Source organism: Mesoplodon bidens, assembly GCF_964165515.1.
Source record: "Mesoplodon bidens genome assembly, chromosome: 3".
NCBI classification, from domain to species: domain Eukaryota; kingdom Metazoa; phylum Chordata; class Mammalia; order Artiodactyla; family Ziphiidae; genus Mesoplodon; species Mesoplodon bidens.
This window is the reverse complement of record NC_138178.1, coordinates 168,021,370-168,043,880: the sequence shown is the minus strand read 5'-3', so window position 1 is coordinate 168,043,880 and position 22,511 is coordinate 168,021,370. Positions and strand designations below refer to the sequence as shown.

The following is a 22,511-nucleotide window of genomic DNA, read 5'->3' as shown; positions in this document are numbered from 1 at the left end:
AACTAGAGTCTGGATGCCCAGTGGGAGATTGTTGCAGGTGTTCAAGCATCTGCTGAACTCTTGCTCTGGGGTGGATTCTGTGGCAGGAACTGGGGATGTGAGGATATAGTGGTGATTACATGGCAGAAACGGAGGCTACAGAGAGGGCCCTACCTTGGACAGAGTGGCCAGGATAGGTCTCTCCGAGCTGTCTGATATTTGAAGGAGAAGGAACTAGCCTTGTGAAGACTGGGGAGAGCATTCCAGGCAGAGAGAATAGCATGTACAAAAGCCCTGTGGTGGGAACAACTGTTGTGCTGGGCGTGGTGGTCAAGGGTAAAAGTGGTTTAAAATGATGTTAGAGAGGTTAGTACCAAATCACGCAGGGCCTTGAAAACCATACTTTACATACTACAGAGCTGGATTTTTTCCAAAGTGCCATGGAAAACCACTAAAGAAGTTTGGACCAATAAGGTGGTACTAACAGATTTACTTTTGAAGACAATCATTGGTGGCCGAGTGGAGAATGGGCTGGAGGGGCAAGAGAGTTATAAGGAAGACCAGCCAGGAAGCTGCCGCTGTTGTCCAGGTGATGGGAGATGGTGTCCTGGACTGGGGCAGTGGCCAAGGGGAAGGAGAGGTGGACAGACAGATCCCAGACACAGTTTGGAGAGAGAGCCAGCAGGATTGGGTGGAGAAGGATGAAGAGGAAAAGGAGAGAGTCTAAGAAGGAGATACAAGGACGAAAAGTTGATGCCAACCAGTGTCTGCCAACAGTTTGGTGGCCCTGGTACCATCTGCTGAGCAAGGATGCTGATTCACTCAGCTCATTTGTACGGAACACCTCCTATGCACTTACTGGGTGCTAGGTTGAGCAACACAGAGATAAGTAAGAACTGTTCCCTGCCCTGGAGGAGCTCACCAGCCAGGGGAGGGGGGGATAAAAAGCTGTCATCCAGCGCAGAGTACAATGGATACGAAGTGCTGCTGAGCCCAGAGGCGGGAGCTCTGAGCCATCAAGGGTGACTGCTTGGAGGAGGTGGCATGGAATTGAGAGCAGTTAGGATTTTGAAGAGCAGACGTGGGGAGGGGTATGAGGGTTGATGGAATAGGTACTCCAGGTGAAAGAAACAGCATGAGAAATGTGGGGAGTCAGGAGTCCTAAGGCCTTTTGGGAACCTGAGCGTGGTCATACCGGGGCAGGGTGATGGGAGTGGGCACTGTCTCGGGATGAACCGGCTGAGGGGTCTGGGTGTGATTCGGGAAGAGCTAAAGCTTTTGAGCAGCTGAGTTAAGCCGACCAGGTGGTGTTTGAAGACTATTAATCTCACAGAGACAGGAAGGAGACCAAGTCCACTGCACATTCATGTGTCTCTTTCTAAGATTGTGCCAAGATGTTGGCCTTGTTTTGTTCCCCTTTACAGCCCAGTTTATGGGGACTTGATTTATGCTGGCTCTCCATCCCATTCCTCTCTCTAAATATGGTTAGGTTGCAAATGCGGATGGTATCTGTTAGTCCTGCAGCGTGGGCCTTCCTTCAGTTTATCAAGATTGGACAGGACCTGGCAGTGGCACCTTTGCTCCCCTTTGCCCTTTGGCCTCCAAAGAAAGAACCCAGTAAAGGTTCAAGGTGTCTGGGACCAGCCTGTCTGGGAAGCTTCCAGACCATGATGCTCGCACTGGGGCCTCTGCCAACATCCAGAGCAGGTGGTGAAGCAAGTATTTCTTCTTGGTCACTCCTCTTCCAGGAAGGCCTCCCCTCCTCTAGGTCTGGAAGTTGGGATTATGAATGGGTTGCTCCAGCTGGCTTGTTGGGCTGCCTGGGGAAGAGCTGGTTTTTTTCCTTTCTTACTCGGCCAGGAGAATTGCTGGGCTTAAGAGATTCTAAACTCTGATTGTGCTGGAAATGCAGTTACCTTGACTACTCAAGAGTATTTTGATTCTTTGAAACAGGCACTTTTCCTCTTTCCCCTCACCTCTCTCTCCAGCCCTTTCCCTCATACTCAAGCTCATACTTTTCCAAGTTCAGCTGAATCTCCCCCACCCAACACACACACACACACACAGAGGCAGTGCCCTGCCCTCCGACACCCTCTTTCCCTCTCTCACCTTGAGCTGACTTTGATCCTACCTGTGGTTCTCAGTCAGGGGTAAATCAGCCCCTTAGAGTCCATTTAGAAAAGTGGGGGAATTCTTGTTTGGGGGGGCGGTGAGTGCTACTGGCATTTGCTGGTCAGGGGCCAGGGATAATAAATGTCATGCAGGGGGCAATTTACACGACAAAAAGTCTCTCCCCATAATACTCAAAGCGATCCTGCTGAGAAACCGATCAGCCACCAAGCCTTGTTTTGAAGCAGCCAGACTTCAAGTCCTAACCCGATGTCCCCAGGAGGGTTCACACTTTCCATTTTTGGAAAACTCAGTGACCCGCATCGCTACCCTGGAAGACAGTTACTGTCTCTTTCGATGATTCTGTTTCACTTTGGATAATGGCTTGAGGCTAGTCCACATTCATTTATCAACACTTTATGAAACACCTTGCGAACAACAGAGAAACGCAGAATAGGCAAGACCTGGCCCAGGTCCTTAGAGAGCCTGTGTTTACATTGCTGAGTGGCTCTAGTGGTCTTTGATGACCCCACCAACCCACAGTCCCCTGGAAGGCAGAGAATGGGTCTACTTCATTCCCACGTCCACCCCACAGAGCTGCTTTACAGTGGCCTGCGCACAGACAGGATGCCATTCACACCTGTTGGCATTCTGGTTGGCTGGAGGACAGGGCTCTTGGTTGCCCATCACCAGGGCTTTTGTTCTCCCCTATGCTGTCAATGCTGATGTATGACATTGAACTTTGACGCATGGTCTTACGTGGTCAGGTACTTGTATTAGGCTGTGTCTTTATAGGCGTCATGTTTTTCTTGACTTTCATTGGTCATCTTGTCTTATATCGGGTGCCCTAGGGGCAGAGCCTGAGCTGGGTTCAGGTGTGTTACCATTGAAGGAGGGAAGTGAGGGAAACAGGACCCGAAACAGAAGGAGCCAATCAGGGGTATGGTTTCAGGGGAACCCACAGGGAGCTCAGGATGTGAGCAGCTCCAACGAGGAAGCCGTGAGGCAAGGGGGCAGCCTTTTATGCTTCCAAATCACTGACTGCCCCAGTGGTCCATGGGGGACCCCAGCAGCGTCTCCTACATCGCTTAGAAGCAAGGAGCATCTCCATCAAGTTAGGTACCGCACAACATGCCCTCACTTTCTTGGCCCAAATCTGGCAGAATCCTTTGCTCTAAAGACCTACCCAATTTTGTCCTCCTACCTTTGAGATTTTTTAATGTTTCCCTCAGGGTTTCCCCACTTTCTGTTCCTTTCATTCCTTTTGTCCCCCATTTCCACTGGTCTCCTGTTCCCACCAAGACAGAGCCTGGTGCCCTGAAGTGCCCAGCTCACCTCAGAGACTTGGAGAGCTAGAGGGGTGCACACGGAGGGGGATGAGTCACCGCAGCCCTTAGCCACGGCTGATTTGCAGTGCAAAGCCCCCTCCCTCAGGCCCCACCCCCAGGCCCCACCCCCTCCCGCAGGCCCCACCCCCAGGCCAGAACCCTACATTCCTTTACGGTGAGAAATACACAAAAGATTTTTGTCTCATCTCTGAGGACATTCTGGACCTTATAACCAACAAAGCAGTTTATCCCCTTTCTCAACCCTAAGAGGCTTTCTGCGGGCCCCTTAAAGCCCTGTGGGATTACCGGCTCTGACGTTTACTGCTCCTCATTCCGGGAGAGACTATAGGCCTGTGAGCGTGCTGGTGGCCGATGTTTATTAAGTGCTGCTGTCTTCGAGGTGCAGCCATTAAGTAATACCGCTAATTCCTTTCTTGCTTTTCTTTTTTTTTTTTTTTAATGCACATCCCACCACTTATCCATCCTCCCCTTGGAAGTTATCCCACTCTGTGCTGCACTGCCCGGAAAGTTTCTAGATTCTTCCCTATAAGGGTTTGAACCTGCGTGGCCAAAACGGGGAGCAAAGTTAGGCATCTGATTTACAATTTACAAGGAAGATTCTGGCAGCTGTGCGGAGGATGGATGGGGGAAGGGAGAGACCAGTTCGGAGGCTGCTGTCAAGAGGGCAGGTGAGGGCGGAAGGGACGGGAGGCCACATTCGAAGGAAGAAATGACGAGACTTTTGTTGCATTGGATGGAGGGAACGGTGAGGGGAGGGGGGATGTCAGGAAAGACCCCCCCAGTTTCTGAATTGAGCAGCTGGGTGAATGGAGGATTGGAGAAGTAGGGGGTTGAGGGGTGAACAGTGAGGAGTTGTGTTTGCGACACGGACAGTCTAAGCTGGCCTGTGGACCACCTAAGTGGAGATGCTGAGTCAGGAGCTCAGGGAAGATGCTGGGTCTAAACGGTAAATACGGGAGTGGCTGGCACCTGGCGGGTGTTTGAAGCCCTGGGACTGGAAACATCTTTTGGGGAGCGAATGGAGAGAGAGACAGGTATGGGCGAGGCCGCCTGCAGCCCCAGGACCTAAGAACGCTGCATTCACTTTCTCTCTGTTTTTCAAGATGACAGCTTCCTTTCCTTCCTTTATTCCCAGAGGAATAAACCTTTAAAGCTGATCCGTTACTGAGGCCATCACCTGGGTCATTGCCCCCCAGAAGGATGGGAATGGCAGCCATATCAGAGACCACACTGATGGGCCGTGGCCTCCCGGGCCACACCCAGTGTTTAAAAAGAGAAAGAAACAATATGTAACCATCAAAGATAGTTCACATTTTAAAAATCCTGATTTCGGTGTTCTCTTAAAAATCAGCACCTTGCAGTGCTGTGGAATGGAAGTGTGAGCTAAGGCTCAGAGTGGAGTCCTCGAGGTGACGAGGGCAGTTTGAGGCTGTGTGGGGTTGGGAGGGGAGAAAAGTGGAGAGAAGGAGGCTGGAAGGACTTCGGGGGGCGGGGGCAGGGGGGCCTGGAGGGACTGGAGTGAGTCTTTGTTGTTTGCTAAGCTTGGTGATCCCTTCATGCTTCTCTAGGGAATCTTCGGTAAATGCTCGTTCCTCATTACTGCCTGTGGGTTGGCCCCGGGGTCTGGGGGCGGGAGATGCTGAGTTGGCCTCAGGGTGAATTTGGGACAGGAGGCAAGGCCCCAGGATCCCATGGCATCTGGTTTACCATCTCTGTCTAAAAGAACTACTGGAAAGGCTCTATATCCCTTATCTGAAACTTGGGACTGGCTGTGTTTTGGAAATGAGAATGCTTCAGATTTTACAAAAGCGGTATCATATATCAATATATATCATATATCAATGGATTAAGTAACACCTCCAGGCAGCCCAGCACCCAATAATATTCCTGCAGTGAAACATGTGGATATTCATACTAAATGAGACAAATCACAACCATAAAGAAACCCACTTCCCCACAGCTCAGGTTTTGCTAGCAAATTAATTTTGGCAGCAAATGACAAAGAGTTGAGGTCCTGCATTTGAAAAACATCCTCTTCTGAACTGGCTAGATAAATCATGGCATATCCATACCTTGGCACTCCATTCAGCAATTTAAAAAAAAAAAAAAAGGCAGCTCTGTTCATACTGCCATGAAAGCATTGCCAAAATATATTAAGTGAAAATATATATTATATCTGCTAGCATCCCTGGTGTATGTATAGGATGCCGTCTTAGTCTGTTCTGGCTACTCTAATGGAATAGACTGGGTGGTTTATAAACAACAGAAAGTTAATTCTCACAGTTCCAGCGGCTGGAAGTCCAAGATCAAGTTGCTGGTAGATTTGGTGTTTGGTGAGAGCCCCTTTCCTGGTTCATAGAAGGTGCCTTCTTGCTCTGCCTTCACATGGCAGAAGGGGCGACAGATCTTTCCACAGTTTCTTTTCTAAGGGCACTAATCCTGTTCGTGAGGGCTCCACCCTCATGAACTAATCACCCCTCAGAGGCCCCACCTTTTAACACTGTCACTTTGGGGGTTAGGATTCTAACATATGAGTTTGGGAGGCACACAAACATGCAGTCCATAAATGGTGTTGTCACTTGGAATACATATAAATACAGTAGACCTGCTGTCCCAAGGGACATATAAGAAATCAGTTCCAGTAACCTCTGGGGAAGGAAACTGGGTACCTGGGCTAACCCTTAGGCCTCCATTTCCTTTCACTGACCAGCGTCTGGATGTCTTGAGAACCTTCAGGGTTATTGATCATATTTTACAGTTCAGATTCCCTAGAACTGAGGAAATCTCAGCATCAGAAGAGCTTTTGAGACTCCACCTCATTCTCAGGTGAGGGGGCTGACGCAGAGCCGGCCTCTGCCCAGGGCCGTGGCCACCATGGCATTTGTTTTGGTACCTTGGAATTTCTGAAGCAGGTGGACGCAGCTGGTTCCTAAAGTGTCACCCTGTCTGTATGAGGCAGCCCTTGTTTCAAGGCCCCACTGATGTCCCTGTCAAAGGCAGATGACGGGACAGTTGATTATGGTGACCTGTGTGGCCAGCTGTCGTGAAAAATAAAGAACAGGCGACAGTGTCTGAGTTCTTGAGGTGCTCAACAGCCATTGGATTTTGGAACAACGTGTCCAGGGAGCTTTTGCCTATAAGGAATTAAAGAGGGGAGGGCTTCCCTGGTGGCGCAGTGGTTGAGAGTCCGCCTGCCGATGCAGGGGACGTGGGTTCGTGCCCCGGTCTGGGAAGATCCCACATGCCGCGGAGCGGCTGGGCCCGTGAGCCATGGCTGCTGGGCCTGCACGTCCGGAGCCTGTGCTCCGCAACGGGAGAGGCCACAACAGTGAGAGACCCACGTACTGCAAAAAAAATAATAATAATAAAATAGGGGAATATTTATCCTGAATGTCGTATAAAAAGCTTCTCCCAATCTCTCCCTTGCTGAGAATTTTATTTCCCTTTTCCATCACTCCTGGGGTCCAGGGTGGGCATGACTGTGTTCCCAGGTCTTGTGCATGTCTCATGGATCTTCGGTTGAGTAAGTCCTGCCCTCCACCCTTAAGGGGAGTGAGTAAAGGGCTAGAGAAGGCTGGGAGTGTGGCCGGGGACACTCCCCATGGAAGCCATGGGTCTGAGGTCGAGGCATCCCCCGGCAATGTTCCAATCTGTTCTTCCAGCCGGGCCAAGGTGCCCTGCCGCCAAAATCCAGTAACAGTGGCCTTTGCCTGGTTGGCAATAGGATGTGGTAGAAAGAAGACGGACTTTGACATCAGATGGTCCTGGAATCCTGGCTTCTCCAGTGACCTCTCCTCACTGAGCGTCTGTAATTGGGGACAGTGACACCCATGTCTCCTGATGGATCAGGAGACCTCAATCAGATGATACACACGCACGCAACGTGGCTTAAAAAGCACTTAGCAAAGGAGGGGCTGTTATTATCATTATAGTTGTATTAAGCTCCTTGAAATATTTTTAAGACATAAAAGTAGTCCATAAAATTTTCTGAAACCTTAGGCATTTGCTTGTCTGCCAATAGATGACAAACACAAAACACTAGTGAAGGCTCAGAAACAGCCTGGCAGGCCCAGTCTAGAGGTCTGATGTGTGTGAACGCAGGCGATAGTGGCCGTGACTTTGTGTAGATGGTGATCACAGCACCTTTGTATGATGGGCAAGTTGTTCCTAGCTCACCTTGTGGGATTTAATGCATCCTGGACTGTGACCTCCTGCACCCGGACTTTGAGTTGCTCTGCCCGGAACGGGACAGAGACACCCTGCTCCACTGTGCCTTCCACTCTCAAGGGAGTCCTGTTTGAAAAGAGGGTGGTATCATCTCTCCAGTTAAGAAAGGGACGGTGTCCAGTGGCTTTTGAGAAGAACCACTATTGTTAAGTCTTCTCCCCAGGAAAAATGACAGAGTTCTGTCTGGCGGGTCAGGGAGGAACGTCCATTAGTTTCTGTCCCCTTCTTTCACCGGAGAAAAAACAAGACAATATGAGCAGTGCCCATTCACAGCTCCCAAGTTTCTGTGTCAGCCTCACCAGCAATCAGGGAAGGCTAAAGGCTACCGTTTCCTGGAAGGGATGTCGGCCTGCCCCCCGCCCCTCCCGCGAGTGAATGGGCTCCTTGTTCTCTGATTTAGAATGAACTGGACAGTGGGTGGCAAGGGCACATTGTCTCCTGCCTTGGCAGAGAGAATTATGGCTGCTTTGGAAAATAATGCCTTCGCCTCTTCTTGGATGCTGTTACGGGCAGTTCCGCTGGGCAGCCTCTCAGTAGCTGGGGGTCGTCGTGGAGGCAGTTGGCTTGGAATCTCAGGTTCCAGCTGGGAGGCCATCAGGCCTAACTCCTTCCGTTGGCTGGGAATGGTGTGCTGGACTCTGGGAGGCGGGTCAGGGCTGCACTATTGGCCGTGCCCGCATTGGAGGCATCTATCTCTGCAATACGTGGTGGAGCCAGGGAACAGCTCTGGAGACCTTCCAGTCCCCTGGTTTTCAACCGAGAGATTTTGTTCCCCAGGGAACATTTGGTCATCACAGTTGGGAGAGGGATGCTCCTGGCATCCAGCGGGTAGAGGCCGGCAGCTAGTGTGTCCAGTGCACAGGACAGTCCTCACAGCAAAGGATGATCCAGCCCCATATGTCAACAGTGTCGAGGCTGAGGAACCCCAGCTCTAGGCCAAGCTCACCACTCCCATCTGGCATATGGGCATTTGAAGTCCAGACTGATGAAGTGACTTTCAAAAGTTCCAGGGGTTTCCAAGCAACACCACCAGGTTGTGTGGCCTTGATCTTGAGCATGAGCTGCTTGTCCAGAAAGAGAACAGAATTCCCAGGCAGGAGCCAGCTGCCAAGTTGAGACCTTCCGCCCAGGGTCAGCTTGCCCCACCCTTCAGACAGGCCAGCCTCACGGAAGTTTTCCACGGGGAGTGTGATGGTGGGGTTCTCGTGGACGTGGCCCCACTTCCCTGCAGTGAAACCACTGCACAGCTGCTCATCACGGAGGGCAGAGCCACTGGGCAGCCTTCTGCTTCATTATCTCAAAGACAGAGTGACCACTCTGGGTCACGTGTTCCACTCACCAAGCCACATGGCTGTTGAGTGGGCCTGCCAAGCGTGGATGTTAGGCTGCGCCCCGGCACACTTACAGCCCCTCTGAGAGCTGACTTGTTGGGCCTCCCAGCTGCTGTCATTGTCCTGGGACCTCCCAGCAGGAGCAGCGGAGGCCTTACAGCTCGGAAGCTCTGACTCTGTGACTCTTCCTCTTTGGTCTTTAGGAACCCTCAGTTTCTTTACCTATAAAATGATACTCATACTTCCTGCTGTGGCCTATTTGTGGGGGAGGAGAAGTGAGAATGAAATAAAAGAATCTGAAGAAAAAAGGGCTTTGAAAAGAGCACAGTCGTCATGTGTGTGGCTATCTTATTTTGCTTTCCACGAGGTAGGAAAACTACTCTTGGCTGCCTTTTTGGAAAGCGAAGCAGAACATCTCACCTCTCATCACCCTGGACACCTGGAAGTGCCATCCAGTGGACTTCCTGCAATGATGTAAATGATCTGTATCTGTGCTGTCCAGTAGGGTAGCCATTAGCTACATGTGGCTACTGAGCACTTAAAATATGGCTGGTACAAGTGAGAAACTGAATTTTTAACTTAATTTAATTAAATTTAGGTAGTTACATGTGGCTAGTGGCTACTCTTGCAGAGCACAGCCAAGGACCATCCATATAGGTTTCTTTTCTTCTTAGTACTATGATTTTGCCCCAAAGCTACAGACATGGCAGGTTTCTTCCTTTTTTAACAAAAACCAACTGAGCAGCAGTGATCTTTTTCAGCTGTGTCACTGTCCCTTTGTAGTCGCATCCAGGACAAAAATCATCCTTAGGTTAACCCAACAGGGATCTTTTAAACAGAACTTAGGCTCAGTCCAGAGAACTAGCAAAGGGTGGTTCTGGGAAGGAATCTTCCAGAACATAGAAATCACACATGAATCTCGTTGGGATGTAATTTTATTTATTTGAGGCCTTAGAAGGCAGGCCACGATCTTTCAGTACCGTGGTGACCTCGAGTCTAGGGCTCCTGACGTGGAACCTGTCCTCACAGATAAGGATTCTTAAAGGAGGCATTCCCAGGGGAGACTGGAAGGCAACAGAGGAGAGGGGACAGGGTGGGGAGGAAGCCAAGTGAGAGTCCAGGAGGCCTGAGCCTGACCCCACAGGGGGCTCTGGAGGCTTGGCGATGTCTCACCATTGTCCCCAGCCGGTGGCAAAGGCTGACTGTCCCACCTGGTACCTGTCATGGGTTGAGGACTCTCTGGGCTTTGGGGGAGTAAATTCCCAGGCTCTCTGCCTGTTCTCGGCCACTCCAGCAGCCCCAGGCAGTCTTCTAAAGAAAGTACAGGCGCCCAGGAATGTCAGGGTAGCTGCACGCCCCCTGCACCTCAGCGCAGGTAGGAAGCAGCTCCCGCCTTACCTCCCACACCTTCACAGCCAAGTCTGGGCAAGGCAGCTGCAGCAGCTGATGTCCAAATGCCCAACAAGTAAAAAGACCCCGAGATGTACCCATGAGAGGGGCCAGTGGGAGGAAGGAGGGGCCAGAGGCTCTCCTGTGCGCTTAGAACTGTCAGAGGAGGAATGGAACAGAGCCGCCTGTGCCACTGCTAAGCTGAGGCTAAGCCTTTCAACAGAGCAGGAGCCAGAAGCGTCTTGGAGCCTGATGCCAAAGTGGCGGGCTGTCCCGGCCTCAGGAACCAGCCTGCTCCACTGAAGGACAGTTAGTGGCGGCAGCTCCTGGGGACGTCAGTCCTAAACCTGCCCCAGTCCCATTGCCTCTACCCACGGGCCCTAGACCGGACTTGAAGAGCCACCAAACATGTTACGGTGGTAACCCTGCCCTTGGTTGTCTGCCCTTGCAGCAGGGCCGCGGAGGATACCTAGCATATTACCACAGTAGATGCTGCCCACCAGCCTTCCAGGGAATGTTGTCCCCCTGGCAACTGACCACTTAGCAGGTGCGGTGTGGCCAAGTCAAGACTGTCACTGTTAAAACTCCCAGACAGAACAGAGCCCTGTGTCACATGTCTAGACACCTCCCCACCAGGGCATTGGTGTGACATTTGGAGTCAAGGGACTTTCTAAAATATAAAATGGAAGGCGTGGAACGTTTACTTGTAAAATGCAAACATGCGGTATAATTTCGGGGGTCTCTCAGATCAATTTTCTAAGCTTGTCTGAGAATCTCAGCTGAAGACCACCGGAAGTTAGGGAGGGGTGGACACACTCATTCTGTAAAAGGCCAGAGAGTAAATAACTTAGGCTTTGCAGGCCATACAGCCTCTGCTAGAGCTACTCAACTCTGCCGATGCAGCAAGAAAGCAGCCACGACAATATGTAAACAAATGGGCGTGTGTCTGTTTCTATAAAACTTTATTTACAAAAGCAGGTGGGGGGCCAGATTTGGCCTGTGGGCCTGAGTTTATTGACCCTGGGTCTGAGTTGATCCTGAACCCCTCTTCACAGTGATGACAGCTATTTGGACCGAGCAGATTCTACCTGACTGGGCAGTCATGAGACCCCAGCATCTAAGTGCCCTCTGGAAAGGGAGAAAGTTCTCCAACAGGTATTGAATATCAACGAGGTGCTGGGGCTCTGCTGGGCGTTTAACGTAAACCATTGGGAGCATGTTCCTGTCCCAAGGTCATGAGCCTCTCATGAAGATGAGCCCATAGCGCTCCGTCAACCTATGTTGGGTCTTCGTGTTCGGGGAATTCTTATTTTTTGTTCTGTAGTTTCCTGCAGTTTGTACCTAAGGCACATGCCCAGTATCTCGGTGAGGCAGGAATCAAATGTGCATTTAGCTGGTGGTTAGTGAATTAGTGTCCATTCTTCAGCAGACTATACCACAAGGGCAGCGTCCCTGTGTGTTTTTGCCAACCTTCCTCTCCCCAGCACCTAGCCCAGTGCATGGCATGTCATAGGCTCTTAGCAGATAGGTGTTGAGTGAGTGAATGGATTTGTCCTCAAATGATGAGGAGTCGGGGCAATGAGGGTGGGCTCAAGTGGTACCCCAGAGCTTTCCCCTGTGGCACCGTCTCCTCACTTCTGGACAGCACTGCGCTGTTCTAAGCTGGCTGAACGTAGCCCTTCCAGGCAGCAGTGCATCTGCAGCCCTGGGTGGGAACCGAAGGCTCGGCAGATCTGCGGAGGGTCCCCAGGGCAGGGTACAGAGAAAGTGCGGGCTGCAGTTCCTGAAAGACAGCAGTGCTGCTGAGTACAAGTCCCGGCCTTGAGGAGCCTCACAAAGAGGGCTGTTTGGGCGAAGAACAAGGGGAGACGTGTTCTGCAGTCGCCATCAGAGGCAAAATTAATTGCCCCAGGCAGCGGCCTGCTGTTCTCAGCTCCTGCCCGGCCTCCACCCAGGCCTCTCCCTGGCATCGGGAAACACCAAGGCTGCCCCCACCATAGACACTTCCACCCAATTCATAATTTTCCTTTCCTAATTAGGCACGGGAACAATGGAGACAATTATTAATAATGTATTGGGGTTTTTCTTAATGCCCCCCCCCCGCCAGGAGCCGATCCTGAGAACCGTGTCCTTTATGATAAGCAGCCACACTGCCACCACGCTGGGCTCCATGCCCGGGACGCCGGGCAGAAATAAATAAATCAGAGGAGTGAGCATCTCGTGGAGCTCAGGGAACCAGCTGGGACTCACAGATGGAAGGGCCCAGAGCCCCTCACCAGGGCTTTAGCAGGGTGGTCCCATCACCAGGGGGGAGGCAGAGGCTTGGGGCACCAGCTGCCCATTTCCCATTCTTTCCCTTGCAGCCTAGGCCAACCCAGACAGGACCTTTCCATAGGGCTGTCCCCTCTCCCCAACCCTATAGGGCTCAACCAAAATGTCACTTCCTCAAAGAGGCTTCCCCAAAGCCCAAGGTGACACCGATCTTCCCTTTCCACACCCGGCATTGCTCCCCTGGATTTGCTTGCTCGCTGGCTTTTGGTCTGTGTAGCAGTTACGGGTTGGCCCCGGAGCCAGATGCCTGGGTTCAAATCCCAGCTCCACCACCCACCCAAGTGGAGCTGGGCGTCTTCACGTGACCAGGCTGTGTGCCTCAGTTTCTGCCTCTGGTCCAGCCCTGTCTTCACTCCCCGGATGCACCCACTTCATCATACACGCTGGGCAAACCTGGCTGCCCACCGCCGGCAGCTGAAGGCGGCTGGGCACAATGGCCAACCTGGAACTGGACTCTCCTTCACGTCACTGGCCCTTCAAGCTCCTCCCTTCCCCAGCCAGACCAGTCACCCACCTGCCCTCCTAGAAAACCAGATCACCTTCTCTGCTCCCCTGGAACGCCCACCCCCTCCCCCATCCTGCTCTCAGCCCTGGCGCTGGCCTGGCCTCCCTCCGAAGGCAGCTTCCACTGACTCTCACCTGTCATCCCCCCACCTTTCCTCCGCAGCGCAGCTCCTGCCACCTGTGCACAGGCCGCCCCCTCTCCTGGGTCCCACTCACCAGCACTCACACACTGCATCTCCCGTCTTAGAATCCTTCTCTTGCTACCACTGCGCGCCCCAGCTATGGCTCCATGTTGCTGTTCCCTTTTGCAACACAGCTCCACCAAAAAGCTGTGCATGCTTGCTGTTTCCATTTCCTCTCCCCACATCCCCTCCTCGATAGCCCTGGTCAAGCTTCCTCCAGCGCTTCCGCAAAACCACCTGTGTGGTGGTCAGCGGTGACCGCCATGTTGCTCCATTCAGCGGCTGGCTCTCAGCCTTGTGGCGTTTGTCCGTCAGCTGCAGCGGACACAGCGGACTGTCCCCTCCTCCTTGACGTCCTGCTCTGACTTGGCCACAGGACCCCACATCGCCTTGGCCCCTGTCCCTGCTGGCCTCTCCTCCCAGCCTCCTTTGCTGCCTCCTTCTCTGTTCCTTGGCCTCTTCCCGTGGAGCTCCCCAGGGCTCAGGCCTGGACCCTCCTCTCCACTCTGCCCGCGCTCCCTCACTTGATGATCTCATCCCCTCTCAGGACTGGGTGCTGACAGCTCCCAGATTTATGCCTCCAGCAGAGCCCTTGCTGCTGAGCTCAGAATCTAGATCCCGCTGCTGGGTTGCCATCTCCCTTGGGTGTGTGATGGGAATTTCAGACTTTACTCCCGACCTCCACACCCAGCAAGCCTGTCCTGCCCCAGCTTTCCCCATCCCTTGATGGCAGCTCCATCCTTCTGCTTGCTCAGCCCCAAACCCTTCAAGTCATCCTTACCTCTTCTCTGTCTCTCACACCCACATCCTAGCTTTCGTGAACCCTACCTCCCAAACATATTCAGAATCTACCTTTTCCCACCACCTCCACTGCTGACCCCCATCTGAGCCACCGTCAGCTCTCTCCTGGACTATTGGCAGTATCCTCCCAGCTTCCCACACTGGCACACACCCCCTGCCACACACACACGGTCTATAGTCTACTCTAAACACAGAGTGATTGAGCCAACATGTAAGTCACACCTCACCACCCCTCTCTCCAGACCCCTCAATGGCACCTCATTTCTCAGTGTAAAGGCCCGAACCTCTCTCATGGCCTCCAGACCCTGAGCCATCTCATCTCCTCCTGTCCTCCCCTTGCCCACGTCATGACATGCCAGGCCAGCAGTGACCTCAGGGCCTTTGCTTTGGCTCTTCCCTCAGGTACCTGCATGATGAACTCCCTTACCAAACCCCAGTCTTTGCTCAAAAGTCGCCCCTGGAGGCCACCCTACTTCGCATTGCAATCCACCCACCCTGCACCCCGGCACCCTCAGCGCCCCCAGAGCTGCTCTGTTTGGTGGTAAAGAAGGGCATGGCAGTGTCCACAGGGAAAGAGGCCTGCCTGTTTCCATGCCTCTAACAGCAAGGAGACAGTTCTGGAAGCGCCCAGCAGACTGTTCCCCTCGTGTCATTGGCCAGAACTGCATGACGTGCCCACCTCTGACCCAATTAGGGGCAGAGGGCTGGAACAACCAGGCCTGGCTGAGACCACTGAGAACCCACCTCCTGGGCTGGTCCCGCCTCCCCAAAGCCTGGGCCCTGTACAGGGGATCAGGGACACAGGAGGAGAACTGGGGTTCTGCGAGGGAGGAGGGGAAGGATGCGGGGGCAGCTGAGGGGTGTCTGCTGCGAGCTCTCTGATCTCATATCTCATTTAATCCTTGCACCAGCCCCGTGGAGGAGGTGCTGTTGTTTCCTCCCAATTTACAGTGGAATTTAAATTGAGATTAAATCTAAAAGATTAAATGATTTTCCCAGGGTGGGAATCTGGAATTTAACCCCAGATCCTTCCAGGTCCTTTGAAGAGCCACTGTGCTGAACTGGGGGAGGTACCCCAGGGAGGAGGGGCCTGGTGACAGTGATAAGCAGACAGGGCTCCCCAGGAGCCAGGGAGAGGCAGGTGGAGAGGAGGTCAGAGCGCTCAGCCACACTGGCCACTGGCGGCCTTGCTGTGGAGCAGAGGGCGTGCTGACCCCCAGGCTGGGGCCTGAGCCTGGGAGGAGGGCAGGACAGGAAGGGGGCAGCTCACTGATGGATGCTTCCAGCACAGAAGGTGGGGATTTGAGAGAGGCTGCACACAGTGGCAGAAAAGAAGCCGAGGCGGAGAGGACGTTTGGGGGGCCACTGGTAGCGCAGTGAGGGGAGGACCGGGGCCCTGGGCAGCCCTCCCTGTGAAGCCCAGTGAGATGTCCAGCCCGGCTGGCCCTTGTGGCTCCAGCCCCTCTGGAGTCCTGGTGGCCAACTGAGGTCTGTCTTCTGGCAGAGCCCCTCACCAGAGGCTGGCCAAGGCCTCACGCACTTCCGTAGACCAACGAAGTCCATCTACAGGGTACGAAAGCCAGGGAACGCTCAGCTGCAACAGCCCCCAGAGCCCGGCTGGCAGGAACAGGAAGGGGGCTCCCGAGCTGGGTGTGGAAGGTAGTGGAGACCAGCGACAGGACTGCGGGAGGGGTGGTGGGCAAGAGAGATGGCCCTCCGCGCCGGCCCGGCACAGCACTGCTTCCCTGGAACACTGCCCCTCCCTGGCCGCCCCGGAGGCCAGGGACCCCCATGCAGGCTGCAGTGTCCAACCTGCAGGGTGGAGAGGGAGGGGCCCTGGGTTCTGGAAAAGGCAAACTGCTGAGGCCCCCCAGGAGCAGGGAATTCACGCCTTCTGCCTGCTGGTACTAGGCAGCCTGGGGCTTCCTGCTGTGGGAACCTCGGGTCTGGGGGAGGAATGGGGAAGACTTATGGAAAAGGAGGGTCTCTGTGCTGCACCCAGAGGGGGCTTCTCCTTCCTCTCCAGAAATGTGGGCTGATTGCAGGGCGTTGTGTAAAGCATCAAGGGCTGAGCTTGTATCTGTGGTTTAAAGTCCGGCCACACACTCTGGCAACGTGCTGGTAGGAAATGAGTGAGCGCCTCACCCCAAGCTGGCCCAGGCAGGGGGGTGGACGCCCCTGGCACAGACCTCCCGGTGGAGGCCTGTGCCCGTGAATGGAGAACAGCGGCCTGAGTTGGTCCCTTGTGTCCCGCAGACAATGGGCTCTGTGTGGGCCGTGAGAGGGAGGGGCCGTCGCCGGTGGATTTGGGGTCTGTGTCAAGCAGCCCAACAGAGGTGGGGCTGGGGACCCCGAGGCAGTGAAGGGAAAGGGCCGTCAGCCCGTGAAGGGACTTCTGAGAATCCAGGTCCTTCACGGTCCTTGGGGGCAGCACATAAAGCAGGGCTGGGGGACGGGAAGCCCAGGTCTGCCCCACCCCCGGCCTCGTGTCCTCCTTTGTCTGAAGGGTGTGGGGGCCGGGTGTTGCCACCACACAAATGTACTAGCAAAGTTCCTGGACCCCTTGCTGTCCTCGTGAGCCACATAAAACCAGCAGGGGTTTTAGGCAAGCAGGCAGAAGCAAGACGAGAGTAAACATCCTCTTAAAGGCTCTTCAAACACTCCATCAACTTGCAGTGTGTGCACAATTCCTAGACATGCTGGACAGTCCTCAAGACCCTCCACGTGGGCGGCAGGGTGTGGAAGTGAAACGGAGCCCAGCCACCCTGAGGGCCAACTGTGCCCCGAGACCATCCCTGGGATCGGGGCTGTGTGGCCCCCTTCGCCTCTGCTCGTAAAGCCCAGGGCAGCACCTGACACCCAAGGGTGACAAGTCCCTGGCCGTGTCGTGAGGCCCGGGCCAGCTTCTGACCTCAGTTTCCACAGCAAAGGCTGAGCGTGTCCGCTGTGGTTTGGGAAGCATGTTTACAGACGTCAGCCCCTCAAAGGAGACCGGTCTCTGCAGCTCAGGGGACCCTTGACACTGCAGCCCACGCCCAGTGGCTGTGATCCGCCCGGTGGGCTGGGAGCTGAGCTGCGAGGGGCAGGAAGCAGAGTGGCAGCTCTCTGCGCAGGTCACACCTCCTCACCTGGCCATGACCAAGGCCAGCTCCTGGGCATCTTTCTGGAAGCCACTCGGGTAGCCTGGGCATGAGTCACCAGACTGTGAAAGTCAGAGACGTCTAAGGATGCCCTAGAGGCTACTGCATGCCCGTGGTGTCACCAGCAGGGCCTGGCAATCAGGCTGCGCTCAAGAAACACTGAGCCACGTGAGCGTGGGGCTGGCCTCCGCAGGGGGCCACATGCCGGTCCAGAGGCCGAGCCAGGGATAAATCACAGCCTCCATCTCACAATGGAAACGTCAGGTTAAAACAAAGAACATGGCTCTCACTCCCTTCTAGCGATTCTTGAAAACTATCTTGCAAAACTAAGGTTGTTTCCACCCAACTCGCTGTTCCTTTGATTCATTCATGCCCCACCCAGTTCCCCTCCTGTCAATCAAACATCTCCAGTGCACAGCGGGCTCTGAAGAAGAGATGGAAGTGGCAGGTCCCGGGTCGAAGGTAAATATGCGCTGACTTGGCCACGAGTGTTGTCACAAGGCACACCTGGTTCCAGTCCTGGCGGGCCCCTGCCTGTTGTCCCCACTGCAGAAGGGGGACTAATAGCGGCCTCAGAGTTGGTGCCGCGCAAATGACGGTGCTACCCCTGGTACCCTCGAGAACACTGTCTCTGTCGTCCCATTTGACAGACAAATACCCCAGTGAGGAATACAGGAAAGGCGCTTGTCCCAGAGAGCAGCTGACCTCACGCAGTTCCTCTGTGACACCAGACCTCAGGCAGGTCCACACACCCCAGCAGGAATCTCCTTGGTCTGCTTAGCCCCCGTGATACCGTTCAGATGGGGACATCCAAAGCGACCCCTCTGCCCCCAACTGCTTCTGTTCCAGACACTTGTGGGGGCATCTTGGCCTCTCCATTTCTTTTCTAGCACTTGCCATAATCTGTAATTATTTATCTGTGGGTGGAATTAACTTGCCTGCTGTTGGCTCCCTCTGCTTTTCTGCAAGTTCCCTTGGGGAGAGGCCTCATCTGTCTTGCTTACTCTCAGCCCCATTTCCTTGATGTTCACAGTGGGCTGGACCTGCGCGGCATCTCCCTTCCAGGACTGAAATTTAGAAACTGTCTCCAGGCAGTAAGCTGGGGCAGCCGTACAGCTCACCTTTGTTTTTGTTTTGTTTTGTTTTTTGACTGCGCTGCACAGCTTGTGGAATCTCAGTTCCCCCGACCAGGAATTGAGCCCAGGCCACAGCAATGAAAGCCCGGAATCCCAATCACTAGGCCTCCAGGGAACTCCCACCTCCTTTGTTTCGTGTCTCTCACTGCCTTTCGTTGCCTTGATGTCCATTGTTTTGAAACCATTGTTTTGTATATTTGGTACATCTTTTAGATGTTGGGAGGGTATGGGTAGTGGTGCCAACTCTGGGCCTTGTAACTCCACCTTGGCCAGAAGCTGAAGTCCCAAATATAAGCTTTTAACGATGCATTTCTTGACTGAAAAGACAGCAGCTACTTTGAAAAAGCAAAACTGAGTCCGTGTTGTTCTAAATCGCTCTCTGGTTGCCAGTCTCATTATCTTTACAGGCATCAGGAGTGTTTAATGAATACAGCAGACAAAGCCTCATTGAGTCCCAGGAGGGAGGGTGTCGTGACCCCTGAGATGTCATGACAGCTCCTGCCTGTCTGTCATGTTTGCAGAACCTCAGCAGGGAGCGAGAGGGAGTGACAGAGAAGTCAGCTCTGCGGCAGCCTCGTGTCTGGGGCTTCACACTCTGGTGGCCTCAGCCTCCTCCTCCGTCTGACCACCTGCCTCTCACCAGGCATCACCCTCCCCTTGAACCTTGGCGCCAAGTGGCTTCCTCTCCTCGGCCACAAATGACCTTCACCTTGCACATCAGCACCTCCTGTGTCTCCTCTCCTCTTGGAGCCTGCTGGCTCCTTGAGCAAGGTGATCAGGTCTTGGGCAGCTGGCATTAGACCCGGGAAGGGCACAGTTTACATCTAATTCATCTTTGTACTCCCAGCTCCTAGCACGGTGCCAGGCACAGAGGGTGATTAGTAAATGTTTGCTGGATGAATGAACCAATGAATGAATGAATGAGAACCTTCATGATTCTGTCTTCTCGAATATGAGCCATCCGTCTGCCCACAGGGTAAACGGTCTTATCACATCTGGAAAGTAGTACTGGCCACGCCCAGTGAGAAGGAAGTTCAGGCAGGGGCAGACCTGGCCTGCAGCCTAAAGATCCTGGGGTCCTAATCCTGGCCCCTGGGAAAGCTGCTTGATCCTGAGCCTCAGTATTTATTCTCTTTTCTGAAATGACACCTCCTAGGCTTCCTCAGACTCCAACATCCCCTGATCTTTTCTAATGTAAAAAGAATGAGTCAAGCAAGGATAAATAAGGATGCATTCTTTGAACACAATAGCTGTTTTCTTGGCAAAATCCAAGATTTATGCCTTGGACTGTTTCACAAAACACCTCCCTCTTTTCATATCCGGTAGTGTTTTTGCTTGGGGTAGCTTCCTCACATGCACGTGGGGAGCAGTACACTGCTGAATATTAGAGGGGGGCCCTCTGCAGAAGGACCCTCTAGAACAATCCTCTCTGCTTTCATTATCAACTGTGTTTGAGAAAAGTCAGCAAGAAGGAAATCCCCACCCCATTAACAGCGAATGTAAAGAAAAGAACCTCAAGAGAGGCACTCTGAAATTTAGCATCTAATTCCAAATGAAGTTTAGAATCAACCCTTTCTTCTGTTTCAAGTTGATGGAATTTCTCAACAGGGGCCCTGGTGGCATTCTGGAGGGACAAGTCTACCTTGTGTGGGAATATCCGGGTCACTGTTGTTAACATCCATAGCTCCTAGGCGACCAAAGACAGCCCCCACCCCCGGATTTCCAAATGCCCCCAGGAGGGATGCTGCCCCTGGCTGAGACCACACACTGGTAGATGAATGCCCTGGCCATGGGAGTGTTGGGTAGATTGTGGGCTACTGGTGTGAGGGTTCCCATGGGCTGCGGGCTTGGCCCTGGACACTTGCCCAGAGGTGTCATAGCCTGGGTAGAATTGACAGAAAACAAAATTGCTTCCCTTGGTGGTGAAAATGCAAACCATGTGGGGCCAGGACCCCGTGTATCTGGTTGCTCTTCTGATTCTCCAGCAGTGACCACTGTTGTGGGGAATATCTGTGCCCAGTCACCCTGGGGAGACTCAGCGAAGCCAGAGGCACCCCCAAGATGAACAATGAGGGGGAAGGATTTTGTGTTTGATATTTCACAGAAAAAGCACTGAAGAAGTGCATCATGGGGAAAAATGAGAATCCTTTTGGATTGCCTCTCCCTTATTCTAGAGTTTATTCCCCTTTTGAATTCTATATTCTCTATCTTTTCAGTGTTGGAGTTTCTAAAGGCCTGCTTTCACCGGGCTGAGAGCAGCCATGTGGATCAGTGACATCCTTGTCCCAGTCATTTCTTAGGGTGCATTTCTGAATCTGCTTGGTCTCTGTGAGGATCTGAGCTCCACCTCTGGGGACCTTGCATCTGTTAATGGGGCTTTAGCACCTGTTCCCTGGGAAGCACATAAAGGCTTCCTGGATCTCCTAATCCAGATGCAACAATGCCACAACTTGATAACGGTTTGGTAACCTGTAACCACTCCCTTCTCTCCATCTTTCCTTGTTCCCAACAGGAGTATACAAGAGTACAAGCACTTGGGGAAAACAGCACGGCAATTCCTTACAAAGTTAATCATACACAAACCGTAGGATCCAGTGATCCCACTCCTAGCTGTTTATCCAAGAGAAATAGGAACACATGTCTATATCAAGAAAGTATGTCTATACCATGTTTGCAAATGTTTACAGGAGCTTTGTTCATAAAAGTCAAAACCTGGAAACAGCCTAGGTGTCCGTCAGCAGGTGAACAGGATAAACAAATTGCAGTATATCCATACAATGGAATACATCTCAGCTATAAAAGGAAGCAATTACTGAAATATGCAACGATGTGGGTGAATCACAAAACCACTGCTATACAGAGGAAGCAAACAAAAATACATACTGCATGATTCCATTTATGTGAATTTCAAGAACAAGCAAATCTAATCTGTGACTTTAGAAAGCAAAACAGGGTTTTGCTGGTTGCCAAAAGGGTAGGGATTGACTAGAAGGAGGCACAGGGAAGCTTTCTGGGGTGATGGAAATATTCTGGAAATATTCTATGTCATGATAAGAGGTGTGGCTTACACTGGTGGATGCATTTGTCAAAGCTGATCAGATGGTACACTTAAGATGGGTGCGTTTCACTATATGTAAATTACACCTTGATGATTATAACAATAACAACATCATCAATAATAGTAATTTAATAATGAAGCCATCCATGGTATCCTTTGGGAAATCTGTCACTATTCCCTGTTACTATTCCCTGTCATTTTCCTTTGGGAAATCTGTCACTGTTGTACCCTGAGGTGCCTATTATTAAGTCTGGGGCATAGTTTTGATTCTTTTGCATATATTCACGTCTTGAGGAACTGCCCCAAACTAGTAATGTCTGTATGTCTGTCCATCTGTCCTCCCTTACCAGCCCCCTGTCTCTTTCCCTCCCTCCCTCTCCCTTTTTCTCTCTCTCTTTCCCTCACTTCCATTCCTTTTGCAATTCCAGGCAATTCTTTCCAGTTGGGTCTAGGTCTTCCAGAGCCTCTGGGATAAAGCTGTGTGATGTCTCTGCTTTGCTCAGAGCAGAGTAAACCGGCTCTGTTGGCAAAGCCTCATCGACACCTGTGTGTGGGTCCACCCACGCAGCTCATGCCAAGGGGGAGGACAGGTTCACCCCAAGGACCCCACGGACTGAGTAACGACAAGGGTGCCCTGCAGCACCCATGTCATATGCTTTCCAAATGGTGGCCACCCTGTGCAGGCTGAGACAGCTGTGGAAACCCACCACAGGGACCAAACCCAAGAAGGGAGAAAATCTGCCTCTTGCAAACAATTCGCTTACGAAACGGATGTTGACAGGCCTCCCTTTCCCTCCCCCGCCCGTCGTGCTCTGCGGGCCCTGCTCGTCACCCTCACCTTCAGAGGAAGCAGGTTTAATGTCCCAACTGAGAGAATGAGATGTTCTGGTACTTTTCATGGGAAATTAAACCCGACCCCGCTGTCAGTTAGCTCATGCCAAGGGAGGATGGATGGCCCGGGATGCGGTGCTTAAC

General features: G+C 52.7%; 1 protein-coding gene across 1 annotated transcript in view; it reads left to right on the top strand.

The window, feature by feature from the left end:
* Positions 1-22,511, top strand: part of PRIMA1 (proline rich membrane anchor 1) — a gene marked incomplete at its 5' end in the record, with an annotated part of 58,790 nt that overhangs the window by 22,505 nt on the left and 13,774 nt on the right. The window lies entirely within an intron of this gene.